The sequence below is a fragment of the Podarcis muralis genome, chromosome 3 (assembly GCF_964188315.1).
Source record: "Podarcis muralis chromosome 3, rPodMur119.hap1.1, whole genome shotgun sequence".
NCBI lineage: Eukaryota > Metazoa > Chordata > Lepidosauria > Squamata > Lacertidae > Podarcis > Podarcis muralis.
This window is the reverse complement of record NC_135657.1, coordinates 21,268,798-21,281,263: the sequence shown is the minus strand read 5'-3', so window position 1 is coordinate 21,281,263 and position 12,466 is coordinate 21,268,798. Positions and strand designations below refer to the sequence as shown.

Genomic DNA, 12,466 nt, shown 5'->3' with positions numbered 1-12,466 from the left:
TTTCATCCCTGCAATGAAATTCATTTCATTGCATCTGGATGTTTTACATGTAGTTCTAGTCGGCATTTTGATGACATCGACAGCTATAAAAGCTGAATGCAAGGTGGAGTGTTTGTTTGTTTTAAAACCAGGTGCCCCCCGCCCTGCTTGAATAATTTAAAATTGGCAGAATTAATAAATCGGGAACTTAAAAGCATCCGCCTAATCGGAGGATGTGAAATGATTTAATTTTGTTATATATAGTGGCATATGGTTTGACAGGCCAGCTAATATTTAACTGTTACTTAATTCTCTGCCTTTTGTTAAAGGAACTTTTCTGGCTGGATCTTGTTGCTCTGGTCCATGCTAATTGCAGCTTGCATTATATTACAAATGGCTTTGTAAAGAAAACTATACCGTAAACCTGGAAAGTTGCATGTTTCTATTTGCACAAACTTGATGCACTTATTTTGAGAGGGTCATTGCAAAGGGAAGCTGTATAGGCCGTAAGAATGTCCCGTATAATAAGCTTAAACAGAACCTTTTGTCAAGCCCAGTATTCTCAGGCCTGAAAATTAGGCCTCCTTTTCCTAACTGCAAGCTGAAGTGGTTCATTACTGCGGCTTCCTTCGCCGGGCCTTGGCCCAGCCAATCCCCCCCAGTACTCAAGGTCTGTAACTTCCTTAAAAAGGAAGAAGGAAAACAGGCTACACAAAGGTCTTGTTAGCACTTCCTATGCGAAATTAGCAGCTTTCTAAAAGGTACAACTCCAATTACCTCACATAGTGGGGACGCACACAAACCCAACAAAGACTCCAGTCTTGCAAGTGACATTCTGTCTTTCTAGAGTTACTTCCCTAATTAGGAGTGAAGAAGGCCTATTCTAGTGAGTGCATCTATTTACAGTGGGGCACAATGCTTTAACTTGAGCGTCTTTCTGAAAGACCAGTGTTAAAAAACACAAGTGCTCTTTTGGCAAAGCTGTCTATGGAGAAGCACCACATTCCTAACGGTTACACCCTCTACAGAAAAAAAGAGAGAGAGATTGAGAGAGGGAGAGAGAGGGAGAGGGGGAAAAAGTGTAGGTCCTTCTACCATCAACCCCCCCCCCCCCCGGTATTGTTCACACTTCAAGATTCGTTTTAGACAATAAAGCTTCTGGCCAGTGAGCGCTGGGAATTACAGTGGACAATGGAGGAGGCATTCTTAAGAGTGTCTAATGATGGGGGGGAAAAGAAAAATATTTATTGCTTTTGACAGTTTCACAAGGGGCAAAAATCCTTGTCATGGTTTAAAGTTTCCACAGCTGTTTGGAGGGGAGGGTGGCGCCTACGGACTGGAAACAGTTCGGCGTCTTTGTTTAGCAGGCCAAGCGCAAAAGGGGCCAAGCTGTGAAATTAAAGATGTAAGTTCATTAAGGTAAGAGAAATTGCGCCAGCGTTGTTGTTGGTACAGGTGTAAGCTGCGGGTCAAGATGGCCCCGACCTATTTGCATATTGCTTGCTTGACATGGGAAGATACCTTTTTCTGAATCCATGTGCAGAGAGAAAAATAGGGAAAGGATTTATTTCTATATTTATACGTTTATATATATTATATATAGCTCCCTCTTTTTTCTGTAGGCCCCTTTTCACTATAAAGGGCCTCAAAGAGGTTTACAAAACAAGCAACAGAATAAACACATGAGCCAAATAAGTAGGCGTTTTAAACAGCAGATACAGATATAGATAGGCACTTGTATCTTGGCAGATAGTGGTCTACATGCCATCCACTTTCACATTCTCGTTGGGGAAGAAAGCAAGTTTGTCCTTGTTTCCAAATGCAACACATCTGCATTTGTTCAGGAACACATTCATTCATCCATCCATCCATCCATCCATCCATCCATCCATCCATCCATCATTCTTTTCCACCTCTGTTGCCTTTCCCATAGCCTAATTTAGATTGTAAGCGCCTTGTGGGAAGAGACCTGCCTATTATTTATGCGGCATGTAAAAACTCTGCAAAAGCATCACATAGTTGCTTAAATAATTAATAGTGTTGTTGAAGACAATTCGGAAACAGACCCATTTGCACAGATGGGTTATCTATCTGTCTATTTGTGTCTATATGTCTTTCAGTCTATTTGTCTGTCTGTCTGTCTGTCTGTCTGTCTGTCTGTCTGTCTGTCAGTATCTATCATTTCCCCACATGGTTTTATCACAGATTTTGACGGCGACACTTCCTTTGCTCTCTTATCTCTCATTAAAAGTTGTTTTGAAAATCCATGGTTCTTGCTGCAAATGAACCCAGATTATTAACATTTATTCCCTGTGGGGCTTTGTTTTGTTTTGTTTTACCTCAGAAGACTGCAGCTTGTTAAGAGGAAGGTTGTTAAATGGTTCTGTTCTTCTCCACAAGGCTCATAGCAAGTGAATTTTTCTTTAAAAATTAATTTCCGAAAGGAAAGTGATCACACTCTGTAGCTGCAATGCTGCTGTAATGTTCATGCTGCCTATATGATCCATACCCAGGAGATAAAAGTAAAATCTGTGCCTAAACTCATCCAAATGGAAGGAACTGACAGCAAAGTCTCAAAGCATGCTTTTTAAAAGTAAGTCTCATTGAAACACAGAGTTGTGTTTGATTCTGAGGCTATAGATCACTTGCATGTGATGATGTCAGTGTGATATTTAATGTGCAATTAGGCTGTAAAGTTAATTTTAATGCTCATTTTCAAATAAGACAAGTAAGTCATTATCATTACATTTTGAGAGCTTTAGGCTGTAATCCTAAAAACACTTAACACAAAGTAAACCCCACGGATACAGTGGAACTTGCTTTTTTTTTTGTAAACATGCAGAGAATTGATTGTGCTACATGTTTCATTTCTGGATAGAGAAAGAGAGAGAGAGGGAGCGCATCATGGATGCAGAACTGAGAGAGTATCTAATTTCATCATTTTGCGAAGCAGTGGTGTTCATAAATGACCTTTTGCACACAATTGTTTTGCAGAGGTCAATTTTTAAACTATTGTTCAGTTTTGTACCTGAGAAGAGAGTGCAGTTTAAAGCTGATGGGCTACTTTTCTGCAATTGCACCCATATTGTGATGCTGCATTGCCCTTGATAGAAAGAAACGGCTGTCTTGAGACAGTGGCATAGCCTGCTTGGAACACTAATGTCCACATATCTATCTGCCCGTTCTCTCATTCAATTTTTAGCGCGTGTGAGAAGCTTTTAAAAGGCAGACTTTTCTATAGCAAGGCTTCCTGATTCAGGCATTCTGCCTCTGTTTCGAAGCCAGGTCTGTTTTGGATAAGTGCTTCATTGTCTCTCATTCTGTCTTGGGCAGAATATTGAAATATTTATCTTGGATTGGGGGGTCTAATTCTGCTCAGCAGACATCAGTCAAAAGTGTTCCATTGACTTGGGGTTGCAAGTTGATCTGTCCTGGGTTTTCTCCCCATTTATTTCTCTTGAGCAAGATGCCTTAGGAAAAAAAGGTGGATAATCTTCAGGAAGTGGGAACAACAGCCTTGCTAATGCACAGGAGAATCTGCTGTTATCAAAGAGTGGTTTTTCTTCTTCTTCTTTTTGCTCAGACACAAAATAATTATTCTCTTCCCCCTCCCCATCCTTCCCCCCCCCCTTTGGCAACAAACAAGCAGAGAAGCTGACGTCTTTGCATAAGAGAACTGCGGCAGCGACTTGTAACCCTACCAGTCAATTTTTTAAAAGGTAGGCTTAACACTCTCTTTTTCATGTGTGAATAATGGATTCTGTTTTGCTACATAAAGAATTATTTGAAATGGTGCAGCCGAGTTAAAACATACATCCGTTTAAAACCAATTTAGCATTTGCATTCAGAGATATTTCAGATGCCCCATGTTTTATGCAGCTTTCCACTCCTTTTAGCAAAAGGTGAGCTCTCCAAATGAGAATTTGGTGTTTTTGAAAACATGCCCGTAGAATGGTGTGAGTCTCTTTATTGAGTTACTAACATTTCATATCTGTCCATATTGCTAGCACTTTCTTTCATGCTTTAACTATTTAACCGATCTGTTCTATTTTAAAATTTACAGCAGTGCTCAGAAGCATTAAATATCAGTTATTGTGGAAGGTTTTTGTTTGTATTTTGTTTCATTAAAAAAACAAACAACATGGAGATGCACCTTTTACTAACAACTGCAGTCAAATAAATGACTAACACCACCAAAATGTAACACACCAAATACTAATCACAAGTTTGCAGTAAAGAACACTACAAGTGGAAGTATCACAATACAGTACACTGTATTTGCAACTTGTAAAAAAAGCATAATCTGAAGAGAGAGAATTTGCAATAAAGGAACTTTTATTACAAATATATATATATTTATTCAAGAAAGAGAAAAAAAATTACCTTGAGGTATGTGCTTTTTATCCAGTATTAATTTACCCAGAAAAGGAGGAAAAATATATTTCCAAATGTATCAGAATGTTGAAGATGTTGCTATCAGTGATGCACCTAGCTGATATATAAATATAGGCTATTACTGCTTAGATGTAATTCCAAGTATAAGCTCAGCCCTGTGACGCTACCTATATTTTAATATTTCTATTCAAGCAGATGTGAAAAATGACATTGAATGGGTAGACATATGCCCATGGACAACACAATATTTACAGATTCAGAGATTCTCACCCCATATAATTTTAGAAATATGTGCTGGTGTAGCTAAAATGGATAATTTTCGACAAACACCCCATTCTTAGAAAATATGTACCTGGAAGTAAGATTCCATTAATTCCAACTGAATTTAGGATCACAACCAAGGTAGTGTTTTAGAAATGCCTAGAAGTAGCCATTTCAAATACTCTTACATAATTGTATTAGACTTTTAACAATATCATAATTCTTAATAAATTGCTATTTCCTAACAAACTTTAGGCTGGGTTTTTAAAAGTGACACCCATTCCCCCCCCCCCTGTCAATGTTGTTAACATAAAAACATTACATTTATTTGCTCAAAAACTATACGGTTTCTTTTTTACAATTGATGGAATTCAGTTTGAAACAATTTTTAAAAATTGTTCCCTTGGGAAAATATATCAAACATATACAGACCAGTCCTAGAAGGAAAAACCACTTTGTCTATGACACTTACTTCCAAGTAAGTGTGCATAGAAAAGAAGTGCCCATTTCTGATTTCTGATTCTAAGTATACAATTAATTCAATGCATGCAGTCACTAGGAGGGTGTATTTGCAGTGGATATTTGGTTTGGGGTATATAACTGAATGGTTGGGGAAAACTTTTAAAATGCTAAATTATCATCGCTTTGCATATATGTATATATTTGTGTGTGTGTGTAAAATACTCTCATTAAAGAGGTGGATCACGAATCTGAAGAAAGTGTATGAAGTGTAGCATGCAAGACTAAAATGCACTTCCAATTTCCAGGTAAATAAAATTGGAAAATGTTCTTACAAATTCTGCTGTGCTGCATTTTTCTCCTGCCCTCTGCAGTTCTGAATTTCTTCTGCTCCTATTCTGAGGATTAGCAATTTAAGTTATGTATTAAACATATCTGGCAAGCTCAATCTAAGAGTCATTATACATGTTTTAATAGCAAAAAATGTGTCATTGCCAGACACAATTTTAATATTTCAAGATATGCTTCTTTCCCTTAATAGCCTGATTAGCAAATTTGCTTGGAAGGGTAGTTTTAAGATGCATATTGTGGCCGGCAAAATAAATATTCAAGATACTTCTCCCCCCCCCCTTTTTTTATAAAAATGTTTTTTATGCTTAAACAAATTTCTGCAAATCAGTGTGTATTTATTTATTTATTTATTTAAAGTCATTGCTAAGAATATGTACAAAAACTTTGCAATGTACACTATATTTCCAGTCCCTAATTTGAAGGCCCTGGATAGATTATTAGGCCTTGATCCATGAAAAACATATGCACTTATCATTAGTCATGGCATGCTGGCATGGTCTTGAATATTTGAAAAAAAGAAAATAGATATATTTGCTTTTCCATAAGTAAATAAGGCATTTTCATAGTGAGCAAGATAACTGTGATGTCGTTGTGGTTTGGTGTTGTGCACCACCTAAGAATTATTGTGTGGTTTTTTTTTACATGCCAGCTTCAAAGACCCCTTTCCTATTGACCTGGGAAGTCACAACAGGGGTCCGTCTATCTGTTCAACATCCCCGCAGCTGTGAAAGATGTCATAGGTTAGACCAGGAATGGGAAACTGTTGATCCTCATATGCTGTTGGACTCCAACTCCCATCAGCCTCATGAAGCATGGCCAATGGTTAGGGATAACAGGTGTTGTAGTCCAATAACATCTGGTGGTCATAAGTTCCCCCATCCCTAAACATTACTGCTAAAAATGGCCCCTTCGTGTTGACGTCAGCCCCAAACATGTAGTCAACACATAATATCTGATGGCCTCACTTTGTCTATTTCCCTGCCCAACTAATGTGGATGAGGAAACTCACATGATGGTGAAGCTGTGTCATGGAGAGGTGTGGCAGAATGTTGTTGCTTAGTCGTTTAGTTGTGTCCGACCGTGACCCCATGGGCCAGAGCACGCCAGGCACTCCTGTCTTCCACTGCCTCCCGCAGTTTGGTCAGACTCATGTTAGTAGCTTCGAGAACACTGTCCAGCCATCTCGTCCTCTGTCGTCCCCTTCTCCTTGTGCCCTCAATCTTTCCCAACATCAGGGTCTTTTCCAGGGAGTCTTCTCGTCTCATGAGGTGGCCAAATTATTAAGAATGGATAGGTTTGATCTTCTTGCAGTCCATGGGACTCTCAAGGGTCTCCTCCAGCACCATAATTCAAAAGCATCAATTCTTCGGTGATCAGCCTTCTTTATGGTCCAGCTTTCACTTCCATACATCACTACTGGGAAAACCATAGCTTTTACTATACGGACCTTTGTTGGCAAGGTGATGTCTCTACTTTTTAAGATGCTGTCTAGGTTTGTCATTGCTTTTCTCCCAAGAAGCAGGGGAGAAAAGCAATGACAAACCTAGACAGCATCTTAAAAAGTAGAGACATCACCTTGCCTTGTGGCAGAAATGAGAGGGAGAATTCCATATGGAGGTTGCTGTTTTCACCAGCATCACACTAGTGCATGCAATCTGTCGTTCTGGGTACATCAGTGGTCTCAGCTTTATCACTGCCAACACCCACCTTGATCTAGTATAAGATGAAATTGGATTCCTGGTGGCTCTAGCTAACAGGTGTGGAAGATGAGTGGTAGAAAAGTCATGTTGCAACCTGCATGGCTACGAGGATGTTAGAGAGACAAGATGGTTCTTTGGGTTTGGGGTTTTTTTCAGTCTAGAAAAATAGCAGGCAAGGGGAAGACATGATAGAGCTGCAAAAGTCTGTATATTGTGTGAAGGAAGTGGATATACAGAAGTGTTTCCTCCCACCTTTCTTTCTCACAACACCAGAACCTGGGTTCAGCCACAGAAAGTGAATGGTGAGAGATTCGGGACAGGCAGAAGGAAGTACTTCTTAACTCAGCCCATAGTTAAACTATGGGATTTGCTACCAATAAAATGTAGCGATAACCACCTATAAGGATGGCTGTAATAGGAGGGGAAAAACAAGTTCATGGAGCATAAAGTGATCAATAGCTACTAGTCATGATGGCTACATATTACTTCCAGTTTTATAGGAAGTGATAACAGCTGCTAGGAATCATCTGTGTGGAGAGTGTCATGGGAATAGAATGCTGGATTAGATAGGCCTTTGATTTGATCCAACAGGGCTTATGGGTTGCAATTTAGCAACCCGTGTCTCAGTAAGTATTCAGGTGCCATAAATCAGGTTCTCACAACTTGTGACCAATCTTACAACTTGTGACTCAATAAATCTTACATTTTGACAGCCAGCCTGGTGCTTCAAGAAGGATGGGGATGTCAAGCACCAAATATATCACAAATCAGAGAGAGAGGAGGCAGTGATTATATATGGGGGGGAAACAACAGTGTAATTCTATGCATGCCAGAATTAGAACATGTGTCTACTCCCAGGGAAATGTGCATAAGCTAAGGGCTGCCATATGTCTGGGTTTTCCTGGACACGTCAGGGAATTCGGATGGAAAATGGCATCTAGGCAGATTTTCAGCAAATTGGGAGGAAATAAATGTCTGGGGAAACCCGGACATATGACAAAGGGGGAGATAATAATAATAATAAAAAATTAAAATTTAAGAAAGGCCAAAAACTTTGCTTTTGGGAGGAGATGTTTTTCACTTTTCAGAATATGGCAACCCTAGCATAAACCCAAATGCAGCCCAAAAGTACTGTTCCATTAGGCCAGGACTGAGGAACTTGTGGCCTTCCAGGCATTGTTGGCAGCCCAACTATTTCTGACTCTTGGACATGCTAACATCCAGGTTTCCCATTCCAGCATTAAATCAATATGTGTGTGCATGTGGACCAAATATATTTGCTGTATTTGAAAATAATCACACAGAAAGGTAATTGACACCATAAGTCAGCCTTGGCCAACCTGGTGTCCTCCATATGTTTTGAACTACAACTCCCATCAGCCCCTGTCAATAGGTGCTGATTGGGACTGTTGGGAGCTGTAGTCCAAAATGTTTTATTTTTTAAAAAAAGAGTGCCGCTCTACAACACAAATCGTTTCAAGGTGGCCTGCAGATACACATAGAGGGCACCAGGTTGGTCCAGGCTGCCGTAAGTATTCAAAAAATGTATGCTATCTCTTGTCACACACCACCCTTCCTCTTTATGGCAGTACAGTCCATTCAGAAGTTTCAGAATTATACCTTAATTGTGCCATAAAGGTGAGGCACCATGGTGGCTGCCACAGCAGAAAACAGCTCCTGAATCCAGCCGATTAAACGGCTCTGGCTGGCTGGCTCCCGGGTTGCCAGGACTGCTGCCGCCAGCGCCGCTAGCAGAGAGGAATCGGGGGTGCCTGGTGTGTTTATCAGAGGAGCCGAAACACCTCCCCCCCACAACCTTGATCGAGCCGGGAAGGCACCCGGCCACTCACCCAACAACCCAGAGGAGCTCCAGGGCCAGGAGGACCGCAGAGCTAACGCGAAGAGGGGGAAGGAAAGGGGAAAAGAGGAAGAGAAAGAGAGAAAGAAAAAGGAGCCCCAACCTTACTGTTGCTGCTGCCATCGCTGCCGCTGACGGGAAAGAAGAGGAGAGTGCGCACCGCTGAGGAGGCTGTGGGAACCCCAGAGAAGCCCTCAAGACACAACCCAGATGGGACACAAATGACCGCCTAATCCAGATGTTCTGTAAAAGCCACCAGTCAACAACACCTGTGCAGCTCAGCAACATCAAGGAACCACCACCACTCCAAATCACAACACCCTCCTCCCCAAGAGGACATCAAGCAGGTCTTAAACCAAAAACATCTGTGAAACTGCATTGACACCAACCAGGGAGATGGCAAACATCACTGAGAACACAACACCCCCCCCCCCACCAAGATGAGAATGAAACAGCAACAAAACAAGAACTGTAGGAAGTGAAAACAAGACTAACAGAACTACTGAAAGCGTTCAGTGACCTGACCTCCAAAGTGGAAACCCTAGAAAACAAGAACCAAATACAAGAAAGAATAATAGAGGAGTACCGAGAGAAAAACACACTTGTGAATAATCATAGAATCATAGAATCATAGAGTTGGAATAGACCACAAGGGCCATCGAGTCCAACCCCCTGCCAAGCAGGAAACACCATCAGAGCACTCCTGACATATGGTTGTCAAGCCTCTGCTTAAAGACCTCCAAAGACGGAGACTCCACCACACTCCTTGGCAGCAAATTCCACTGTCGAACAGCTCTTACTGCCAGGAAGTTCTTCCTAATGTTTAGGTGGAATCTTCTTTCTTGTAGTTTGGATCCATTGCTCCGTGTCCGCTTCTCTGGAGCAGCAGAAAACAACCTTTCTCCCTCCTCTATATGACATCTGTCAGAGCTGCCCCTGGTCCCAGCTCACAGAGGACCAACGCCAGTCCGTTGTTATATTAAATAGTTTTTATTGAAGTTCAGTTTCTCATTTACAGCCACGGCGCGCAGCTCTACGTCTTAAACCCTAGACCGCCGAAGCTCCGTCTGAGTCTCCTCCCCCCAGACACCAGTTTAAGACCCTAGCCTTGCTCCACCTCTTCCTCTGCTCCCTCTTCCTCTGGGTCCGCTTGTCCGCCGAGGTCTTGCCCTTCCTAGACTCTTCTGAAGCTGAATCCCCTGAGTCTTCCCCCTCCCTCCGGCGAGCTTTAGGACCTGGTTCCCAATCCGTGTTTTCTGCTGTCCCGCGCGCCTGTACATTTGAACTTGGCGCGCGCGCCCAGCCTGCCACCTTCCTTCTGACCGTTATACTGCTCCTGTCGCTGCTTCCCTCTTCGGGGATGCCAGCTGGGCCTGACTCCTCCTCCCTGCTTGCCGGAGGAGACGCTGACTCTGACCTATGGGGCTCTTCCCCCCCACTACGCTCTGGTGGGGAAGCTGGCCCTGATTTCCAGCTACTGCTTTGGGAGTCTCCGCTGGCCCCCTGCTTCTGGTGTGTCCCCCCTGGGACCCCCCTTGCCCTGGCCATCGGCGCCCCCTTCTGGGAATCTTCTGATTCACTGGAGAGGCTTATGGAATCTCTCGGGTCACTGTCATTCTGCCCTCCGCTGCCCTCAGATTCTTCCCCTTCACTCTCCATTTCCTCTATCCCCTGCGCCTCTGCTCCTGAGCCCCTGACAACATCCTTTTATATACCGTATTTTTCGCTCTATAACACGCACCTGACCATAACACGCACGTAGTTTTTAGAGGAGGAAAGCAAGAAAAAAATATTCTAAACAAAACAGTGGATGTATGATTTTTGTGGTTCATGCTGTGGCCACAAACGTGATCTGACGGTGAGTTTGGGGTAGCCCAATGCAAAAATCCTGTGGATCCATGTGGATCCATGCTTTGTAACCACGTTTTTGCGCCATTGCAGCCCCATGAAACAGTGGGTGCGTGATTTTTTTGGTGCAGGCTGTAGCCATGGACATTTTATGTGATCTGATGGTGAACCTGGGGTGACCCAGTGCAAAAATCCTGAGGATCCATGTGGATCTGTGCTTTGTAACCACGTTTTAAGTAGGGAGGGAAGGAAAAGCATTCAAGGGACAAGGAGCATGCGTGGGGTGTGTAGAGAAGGATGTGGCTAATGATGCAGGCGAGCGGTTAAAGGGGAGAAGGAACACGCGTGGGGTGTGTAGAGAAGGATGTGGCTAATGATGCAGGAGAGGGATTTAAGGGGAGAAGGAACACGCGTGGGGTGTGTAGAGAAGGATGTGGCTAATGATGCAGGAGAGGGATTTAAGGGGAGAAGGAACACGCGTGGGGTGTGTAGAGAAGGATGTGGCTAATGATGCAGGAGAGGGATTTAAGGGGAGAAGGAACACGCGTGGGGTGGGTGGAGAAGGATGTGGCTAATGATGCAGGAGAGGGATTTAAGGGGAGAAGGAACACGCGTGGGGTGGGTGGAGAAGGATGTGGCTAATGATGCAGGAGAGGGATTTAAGGGGAGAAGGAACACGCGTGGGGTGGGTGGAGAAGGATGTGGCTAATGATGCAGGAGAGGGATTTAAGGGGAGAAGGAACACGCGTGGGGTGTGTAGAGAAGGATGTGGCTAATGATGCAGGAGAGGGATTTAAGGGGAGAAGGAGCTCGAGTGGGGTGTGTGGAAAAGGAGCTTTTCGGCGAGATGAGAGGGGAGGGGGAGGGAAAGAGCACTGTTGCTTTAAAGGAGCCAACCAGACAGCAGCCACTTACAGCAGTGTAAGCAGCTCCTTTCCTCTCCCACTTTGCTCCTTCTCTCCCTCTTTGCTGCTTTACGCAGCTAATGGCGAATCCCCTGCAACCCAAGTCCTGCTCAGCGGATCAGCTGAGACGCTGGGAGAATCGTAATTTCCCTCTCTCCCTCATCCCGTGCCCTCCTGTCCCCAGCAGCCTTTTTAAAAACTTTTTTACTGGTTTTCACTGCGCTCGTGGCTCAGAGCCCTCCTGTGCCCTGCCGTCCCTCTGCAGCCTCATTGCTCCGTTTAGAGAGCGTTGGTAGCTGAGGCTGCAGCAGCTGTTGCTGGCTACGCGGCGCTTTTCCGGCTCCCTATGGCTCCCGTCTGTCCCTCCTCGCGTGTAAGCGGCTGCTGCCCGCTTTGCTGCCACGGCTCTCCTTCCCTCCCTCCCTCCTCGGCTCCTCCCCCTCCTCCTGGCTGTAAAGCAAGCAAAGCTTGCTTTGCTTGACTGACGGCAGCCATGGATCCAGTCGAGTGCATTCGCTCCTTAACACGCACAGGCATTTCCCCTTACTTTCTAGGAGCAAAAAAGTGCGTGTTTTGGAGCGAAAATTACGGTATTTGAACATGGCTATCATATCACCCCTTAACCTCCTCTTCTCGAGGCTAAACATGCCCAGCTCCCTTAGCCGTTCCTCATAAGGCATCATTTCCAGGCCTTTGACCATTTTTGTTGC

General features: G+C 43.6%; 1 long non-coding RNA gene across 2 annotated transcripts in view; it reads left to right on the top strand.

The window, feature by feature from the left end:
- The first annotated feature begins 1,132 nt into the window (after positions 1 to 1,132).
- Positions 1,133 to 12,466, top strand: part of LOC114594740 (uncharacterized) — a 52,727-nt gene continuing 41,393 nt past the window's right edge. The window contains exons 1-2 of one of the 2 annotated variants that reach the window (XR_013392133.1): positions 1,133 to 1,398; positions 3,629 to 3,698. This is a non-coding gene — a long non-coding RNA (uncharacterized LOC114594740). Of the gene's footprint in view, positions 1,399 to 3,625; positions 3,699 to 12,466 lie in introns of both variants that reach the window. The other variant, XR_013392134.1, reaches the window with a different exon arrangement.